This window comes from Tiliqua scincoides, chromosome 5 (assembly GCF_035046505.1).
Source record: "Tiliqua scincoides isolate rTilSci1 chromosome 5, rTilSci1.hap2, whole genome shotgun sequence".
In the NCBI taxonomy this organism is placed as follows: Eukaryota; Metazoa; Chordata; class Lepidosauria; order Squamata; family Scincidae; genus Tiliqua; species Tiliqua scincoides.
This window is the reverse complement of record NC_089825.1, coordinates 91,734,377-91,743,575: the sequence shown is the minus strand read 5'-3', so window position 1 is coordinate 91,743,575 and position 9,199 is coordinate 91,734,377.

Sequence of the window (9,199 nt, the reverse complement as noted above, 5' to 3'; positions counted from 1 at the left end):
GTGTTTTCTGTCACTGGCTTTGTCATATATATTGAGCAAACATTTTAAAAGCAAAAATCTGGCCAAGTAAAAATAGACTCAAATGGAAAAAAAAAATTATGTAATTATTGAAAAACTTGAGAAACCACTTTGAGGAGCTGATGGCTAAAGAGATAAATCTTAATAAGGCCATAAAGCATGAAAAAGCAAGTATCTTCATACCCTTTCATGAAGCAAGGCCACCCTCCCATATCAGTCAACCCAGAGCACTGCATACCACAGGAAAATACCCCCAAGGACAGTGTTTAAAGAGTAGATGGCTCAAGATGAATCAAGTGATCTAAGATTAATGTTGGACAGCAGGAGGGGAGGGGGGGGAAACCAATGCTACTTTCCATAATTGTAGCCAATCAAACATAGAAGAGAATACCTTCCTGGTTCCAAGCATAATAACCCTTCCCACAAAACCTTGCCAAGGAGAACTTGGTATTGCTGCCTTGTGCCACTCAATATCTAGTCTCTAGTTGTGGTTTTCCTCTGATGTACCAGGAAAAAAAGGTTAAAAATCAGGAAGAGAAAAGGAGAGGGCATCATTCATGTATGGATGCACTTATTCAATCTCAACAGGACTTAAGAAAGCTTTGTTTTGTCTGGACTGCGGCTGACATTTTCATCAAGCTTTGAAAGGTTTTTTTCAGAAATCTGTGAATTGGTGTTTTTTCCTCCCTCCCCCCCAAGCCTTCTTCCTGGAAGAAAGGCATCTGTTTCATCTGGAATCATCTTTCCGCCTTCTAAGATGCTGCTGTATGTGTGCACGCACCGCTGAATCCACCTTGCCTGCAAATCCCTCCCTCCTTCTTTCGCTCCCTCACTGCACCATCTGTCTGCCTGTCCTCTGGATTCTTAGATCAGGCACCACTGTTTCTGCCGTCCTGATTTTCCCCTCCATCACCATGTTGGACATATTCATTCTCATGTTTTTTGCCATTATAGGCCTGGTTGTCTTATCCTACATCATCTACATGCTGTAGAATCTCCAGCCGCACCACTGCCACCAGCAGCAGCAGCCTATGGAGGACAGCCAAGCAGGGAGACAGTGTTGTGTTTTTTTGTTTTTTTCCATTTAATGAAATTCTCTCAGCAACACTGCAGGTGGGAATCCTGATTTCTGTTTAACAGCATAACTGGTATTTAAAACCCACGTTGTTTTTTTAAGTCGGCAATGGGGTGGGTGGTAGATTATATACAGGCAGAAGTGGTGATTGTATTTTTAAAGCTCTCTTCTGTAATTAAAGCTCTCTGCTGTATCATTTCAATCTTGCTGAAATAGGAAGCTGCAGCCTTCTGCTTTTGGCTGGACAGAAGACTTCTTTGAAAATCATGCTTAGACTATTCCTATGAATATTTGTTACTTTTTCTAAATATAATGTTTATATTTATATTTTGCTATATTTTGTTTCTGATCACAGAAATATCACTATACCTATTTAGAATGGCACCAGTTTTGAAGTGCTGTTTGGGACTGGGAAGAGGCACAAAGGGATTGATTGTCTTCTGTTGCAAATTTTTCCCCCTGGCTTTAAGAATTAGATGGTGGGAGATTGCACTATGTTTTTGCTTTTTTGCATGCTTTTTAAAAAAGCAAATGGTGTTTGATGTCCTCTGATAAGTCTTATTGTGTATATTTATATCTGCAGCCTTTTTCTTTTGCGTTACATGCTAAATAATGTGAATTTTTCTGCAGATTCTGGACCCCACCCTGGATCAGATCTGTGGTTACCTCTCAACAGCATGGCCTTACAGAGCTTATTCTAGAGCATTCTGGCGAAAGGTTAATTTATTTGCAAAATTAACAGGCGGAGAGAAGAATGATTCAGCAGAAAGTCTGAAGATGTGTCTCCAGTTTCCAAAAGAGTGAGCTGGAAATGCTTTGGAAGAACCAACAGGCAAAGCATGGGATGGACAAAACCGAAAGAGGATACAAATAATGAAATGACTTTTAGGGAAGAAGAGCTGTGCCACCCTCATATTCAAAGAGTGTAAACGTTGATTTTCTATATGCTTAGATATGAGCCTTTTAAGAAGGGAAGAAAAGTATTTTCTCTCATTTTAAGTTCCCCTTTCTCTCTATATATTTTTAAGTAAAAAGGAAACCAGAGAAACATGTCATAGATTGGTGAAGGCTAAATGGAGGGGGGAACTGGGAGGGAAGAAGGTAAAGAAACCAACCATATTCCACTTAATGTTTGCTATACTGTACTAACACCCCAATGCAGACCCTGCAATCTGTGTGCAGCAATGGGCTTCTGCATGTCAATCAGCTACAGCAGGTCTGGAAAGCTTGCTGGGAGGCAGGAATTGGATCCAACAGCTTGGTGATGCATTCAAACACCTTGCATTACCTGATATGTACCTCTGTGTGGAAGCATGTGTTGCTGAGCACTGTGTATCTGAAGGTGCAGGTTTTGTGTTACTTGTGCTGTTCTGTGGATCAGAATGCTTATTTTTGCTGGATTGTATTTTTCAGGAAGCCATATTTTTTTATACATAGTTGTTTCTCCCCCCCCCCCCCACCTCTATGATCTTCTAAACAAAACCTGCTGGCAAAATAGAAAGGGGAAATGTCGTTTGGCTGCTATGAAACTAGGAGTACTGCTCTCCAAACTGAAGAGCAGGGCCAGCCCACTCATGAGACTACTGAGACAGTTGTCTCAGGCAAGATTGATGGGGGTACCTACTTCCTCCTGTCCATTCACCTCCAGTGTCTGATGTTCTAGCCCAGTGGTTCCCAACATTTTTTCACTTGCATATGCCTTTGCGGCCCATTTCCATAAATTGTAGCCCTCATACTAGCCTTGCAAGTCATTCTAATGCCAGCCCTGCATGGCATTCTAATACAGACCTGCCTTTTTCTACCATTATTCAATTCTTTTTCAAGTACCCCTAAAGATCCTGGCAAGTATCCCTGGGGGTACGTGTACACCAGGTTGGCAACCACTGTTCTAGCCCACTGCTCACCTTTCCTCCACACCTCCTCTTCCACTCCATCCTTATCTTTCTTTTCTAAGCCAGGGACTGGGAGGAGCTTGTTGGCATCCTTCAGTCTCAGAAGACTATGGTATCGCGCTCTGAATAGTGGATCTGGAACAGAGTGTCCTCTCCAGTGCGCGAAGCCTGGGGTAGTAGGTATGGAGGATAGACTGTTACCCACGCAGCAAATCCCCCCTCTCCACGTCACTGAAATGGTCCAACGAAAAGGCAGAGGCCAATACAGTTGGTTCCAGCGGCGTCGCAGGAGTTGCCAGAACGTGACTGTGTTCAGCCATGAACTGCCTCAGGACTCCAGCTCTGGATTTTGCCTCAAGGTTGACTCCTGAAGCCTTTTCCATAACTGGATGTAGCCACAAGGCAGTGGAGGTTTGGGATCAGAGTTTTCCTGCTCCCAGATGAGCTGCCTTCCCAGGCTGACGAGTCCCACCTACCCGGTGGCTGTTTAGTCGCCTCTTACGGCAAGTACAGCCGAACTGAGGGCCAATTCTTATCCCCAGCCCCCAGGGGAGAGGAAGCTGACAAATCACCAGGTAAGGGGGAGAGAGCATTTGACATGCTGCCTCACGTGTCAGTAATCTCTGCCCAGCCCAGTAGATTGTTCATAATTTCTGTCAGCACTAATGGAATATGAAAAGCCAGTGTGGTGTGAGGGCCAGCTGCTGAGGGCTTTGATTGGGGAAAATGTTTACACAGAGTCTTATGGCCTCACAAATGCAGGAACTGCGATTAGCACAACTGCTAACAAAAATGAGACTCTGATATGGTGCAATTACCTGTTTGAGAATGTCCCTGGAGAATAGTTTTGCAGTTTGTAACTATTGGCTCTATGTGTAAACTGATGTTCAGCTAGAACTGTAAACAATGCTATACCCCAGATATACAAGGCCTCATAAGTGTGTATGTTCTAGAGTGAGATTATATATAATAACCCAATAGACACACAAAATCAAACATATCCCTTCATACAAACAGCTTTTGAAATATTTTAAATGTTGTGGTAATCATTAATGTTAACCAATTTCAAGACACTTTGCTTTTTTTGAGTGTACAGTGAGCCCTCAGAATTCACGGTCTTGGAATCTGCCAAGTCCAGCAACCACAATGGCCTCCCCAAACCACCCAGACATGATTGGAAGTGTTCTGATGCAAAGGGAGACCAAGGAAATGGTCCACAGGCCCAGCGCAACCCCCAAGAAAGTAAGTACAGTGGTGCGACCCTGCCCCCTCCAGGACTCCATCATCCATGGATTTTGGCATCTGTGGGGGGTGGTCCTGAACAAATCCCTCGTGAATACTAAGGGTCCACTGTATATCAAAAATACAGTATTCTGGATGTCTTGAAAAAGTTGTTTGGGGAGGGTTAAAAGAAGGGATAATAAATTTTTGTTTTTCATTCTTTCAGAAAACTGTATAACCACAATTAGCAGAAGAATTGCACCCTCATACATCCCCCTAAATGCAGCCAATTTTCTGTCAGAAGGAGGCACCTCTTCCTCAAAAGAGTGGAAGCCAGACTGCTGTGTGACACTTTTAAAGCTTAAATTGCTGGGGTGGTAGTGGAGGAGTCTACAATTCCCCTGAAACAATAAGAGAAATTTTAAAACAGTAGAGTAAGACTCACCAAGTGGCAATGCCAGAAGATATCAGATGGGCAAAGGGATTGTTACACAAAGCTCCTACATGATCTTTCATAAGTGTAGGGGAGGAAACCGTGCTGCTTTGTTGATGTAACGAAGCAGATCAAATAGTCATCACTTGCCCTTTTCATATCACTAGTACAACAAACACTGAGAACAAAACACACATGTACTCTGAATTGTTCAACCTCTCTACATGATAGGAGTAATTCTGTGCCATAAATGCTCAATTCTGCTCACCAGAGCACAGATCTACATGACTGCTGGGTCAGGGTAGCTAGAAATGAAATCTCAGCTACAGAGATACACTGACTGACCTGTTGACCAGGGAACCCATTTGGCAAAAGATTTAGACTTATTCACATAGGATGATGAAGGTTAAATCTTCATGAATCAGCTTTTAGCCCGTCATTCTCCAAAGACAAAGTGTTTACTAGTTGGAAGGCAGGGAAACCCTGAGAAGTGAGAAGAGCTGATGGAGAAAGTCATTAGAATGCACAAGGAGTGTTTGGTCACCTGCTAGAAAGGGAGACATTAGCTAAAATTCCAAGATACGTGAGTGCAACAATCTCTCTCTAACAGACAGTATCATTCTACTCTGGTCACGTGGCATTTCTGTAACCTCAGAGCCAGGAAGACCACACACAATATAGCCAAAATGAAAACTAATTAGCAATCTATCTGCAAACTGATTTGCAGAAACAGCCTGGACTGAAACTTGTATGAATTCTACATTTTTGTTTTGAATATTACTTGTGCTTGGTAAGTGTTAATCAGTGAAACACAGAAACTTGCAACATCTCTAAATTACTGGTTGGTCTAATTAAAAATATCCCCAAAGCTGGGATTCTGATGGTGACAACTTATGGGATGTGTGTGTGAGTGCATGTGTGTGTGATCCAATTTTTGGAAACATTGGGGACAAGATGTATACAGGTTGGCCCATCCCATTTATACTGGAGACAGATGAGTGGCAAAACATCAGTTAGCATGACTGAAAGAGCTACTACTTTTACAGGGGTTTTCTTCATGCTTCTGCTCTGACATTACAGCACTGAAATGAGCATCCTGGAAACTACTGATCAAGTTCATTCTGATACAGTGGTTCCCAAACTTTTTCACACCAGGACCCACTTTTTTAAATGACACACTATTGGGACCCACCCATCTTTATGAGACTAAAAAAAGTGTGTCACTTTACCAGCTACTCAAGCTTGTTTTTATTCTTTTTACCATGGTGAGAGGTTATTTGTTTTACCATGGTGAGAGGGTGCCTTCTGGAGCATTTGTTGAACTCCACATTCATTGGATTGCGACCATTCTGGTGGACTTGCATTCCCCTTCACCTGGCCTTCAGTAAGAGCAGAGGTACAGTTACCTACTAGTTAATAAATGCTCACATGTGACTCAGTTTCGCTTTCCATAGGGTTTAATATATTTTCCTAGTCAGCTATCAGCTTGTTAGTTACATGACCCACCAAAAATTGGGTTGCAACTCACTGTTGGTCTGGGTCCACAGTTTTGGAACCACTGCTCTAATACAAAATGTACTTTCAGTAGTTCTGGGACTAAGCACAGTTTCACTGGACACTACAACAGTCACTAATGTTTGGTGATACCTGAGTTAATTACAGTACGTGAGGTTGTCTTTGAAGAGAGATTGGAAGCAAAAGACTTTCACTTGCCTTTGATAGCACTGTATAGTATTCAGTCAATCATCATTGTCAATAGCTTATCAATTTGAAACAGCTGCACTAGCTATCAAATTAATTTCCAGGGGCTTGTTTTGCCCTTCAAAGCCCTAAACTGCCAGGATCCTGATTATTTCAGGAAATGTCTGCTTCCATAAAAATCTCCTTTGCAATTAAGATCTACTAGATAGGCCGTGCTACAGACTACTAGCAGTGCTGTGGGATTAAAGGAGACCCACACACAATAAAACTGACTTTAATTATGAGCTTCACTTGAAAAGAGAGAACTGGAACCATTGCTCACACAAGCAGAAAACAAAGCAGGAAAAGGATCCAATGAGAAATCTAAACAAACAAACCTTTATAGAAGCAAACTTCCCATACTGGTGGGGGCCAACACTGTTGGGGCACAGCCACTGTTACTGTGTAACTCCAGTTCACAATCTATTGCCTTCACAACACAGAATCCATCATACAAGTATTTTAAAATACTTTTAATAAAACCAACTTGAAACAAACAAAAAATAAAGTACATAATTATGTAAAGAGCTGAGCAGAATTAAAAGATCAACAAAGTCCCTTGAAAAAGAAGAGCCATGACTTGCTTACAAACGGATAATGGAAAGGGGTCCATACAAATCTCCCATTCCATAGTATTGGTGCTGCCACTAAAAAGGCCCTTCTTGTGGAGGTCCACCTGAACTTCTTTTTAGTGGCAGCACCAATCTTGTGAAATGGGAAATACGTATTGAATGGGCCTATAATTATAACAAACATTATTCTACAATGCTTTGACTGCCACAATATGTGTCTTCAGCTCAGAGCCCTGATCTTGTACCTAGTAAGGTTTTTATGCTCCCACAACAGTTTCATGAAGACAATTATTTCCTAACCCTACACAACTTTCCTTTTTCACAGTCTTACATAGCATTACCCTTCTTATAGAAAAATGAGGCAAAGTGGTAGTAGATGCCTGGGCCTCACTTAGGGTTGATAATCCTGCAGGACTAAGCATCAATCTCCACATGACTCTTGAAGAAATCCTGGAACTTTTAACAGGGCTTTTGTGGTTTAATGACATTGCATTATGTCAGAAAAAAAATCTTTACAAATACTTTCAGTCAAAGGAGCTTTAATCCTTTTCCCCCCTGTTGCAAATAACTGTCATGGCTCAACTCCTACGTGCCTTCATTAATTTTGTAAACTTTCATATTTCATAAAGCATCGCTATACCCCATGCAAATCTCACTTTCACATGGCTTTTAGCACTCCTAAAATGAACCACACATATACAAAACAAACAATCTTACACGTGCACATTATTTCTGGTTCTTTAATTCGATATTCCATAAATAGAAACATTCTGTAGGAAAGTTACACTTGAGGTTTGTTTTTTAAAATTAAAAACATTGATCTTAGACTATGTCTCAATATATTAGTTCAGCTTCACTGAGACAAAAAAAAAGCTAACTAGTCAGTTATTTAAAGCAAAAGTGTATTCCGGAACTACTTTGGCGTTTCTGACAGAAAAAAGGCCTATTCTCCAGCTACGTTCCAATAAGGGTATAATGATTCTTAACCCTATATAGCCTTAACTTTTAAAACTCACCCTGCTCCTGCTCCAGACAAAATAATCAGAACAAATCTGTAACAACAACAGGTCCTGCTAAGTTTTGCTCATCAGATACAGCTATCATAGACACAAGAATGAGACAGCTATTATTGAATGAGTACATCAACAGGGTCGTTTTAAAGTAATTTACTTTAGCATTGCTGATTTTGCTACACAATATAAAAGCGAAAAGTGTGACTTATTAAAGCCAGCAAGTTAGTAGGCAGTAAGCCAATTGTCCCAATCCAATGAATGCAACCTGTAAGGAGAAATTAGGGTTTGGGGTGTACAATAACATGTTAAATAGGAGACAACAGGCTACATCCTGCATCTAATAACACACAACTGTCCACATTTTACCATTGGGATTTCCATACAATGTGTACAATACACATCAACATGTGTGCAGCCTTCAGTTGTTGCTTCTATAGTTCTGTGGTTTGGAGCAAATCTCCTTCCTGATGGAATCATATATTATCAACAACTTAAAATAATCTATGGCAGAGTCCCATGTGTAAAAGTTTAATGGCAGAAACTCTGGCATAATGGGGACTAAATATGAGACTGATAAATTCTCTTTAATTATGTTTCTTTCATCTTAATGAAATTGCAATAGGAAATGAGAAATAACAGCTCAAACTACATCCACCCCTGCATTTTCTCTCCTAGGCTACGATGAGTATTTTCATCCACAGAGCTACAGGGGTTGGCAGAAGGTAGCTGCAACTGCAGCCATGGAGGAAAGAAGAATGTCTTACTGAATAGGTAACGCTGTGTGCTAAGAGATTGCCAGATGCCTTGTGTTGTCTCCAACCCAGAAGGTTTTTGCATTGCCTGAAGCAGTTTATATAAATGTGGAAAACCTATTTTCACATGCAGATTATGTTTGCTTGACTGGCACAACTATACATACTGTCACTGTTTATATGAAATATTCACACAATTTATCTTATTTGCAAACATGCAAACTCACCAGGAAACGGACAAGTATTCTTGCTCTAAATATATATCATAAGGGCCAATTCACATTACTAAATTTGTTGCGATGAATACAGGCAGAATGAATTCATGCAGTACTTAATACACACACAACTTGTCATTTAACTCTTACTTATGGTGCCACTACAAAATCAATGAAAGAGGGCCGAGTGGCAGTGGAGTAAATATGGGCTGAACTGCAAGCTGGGTATATGAGGAAATAATTGCTCAATTGCTTCAGCATTTGCTGA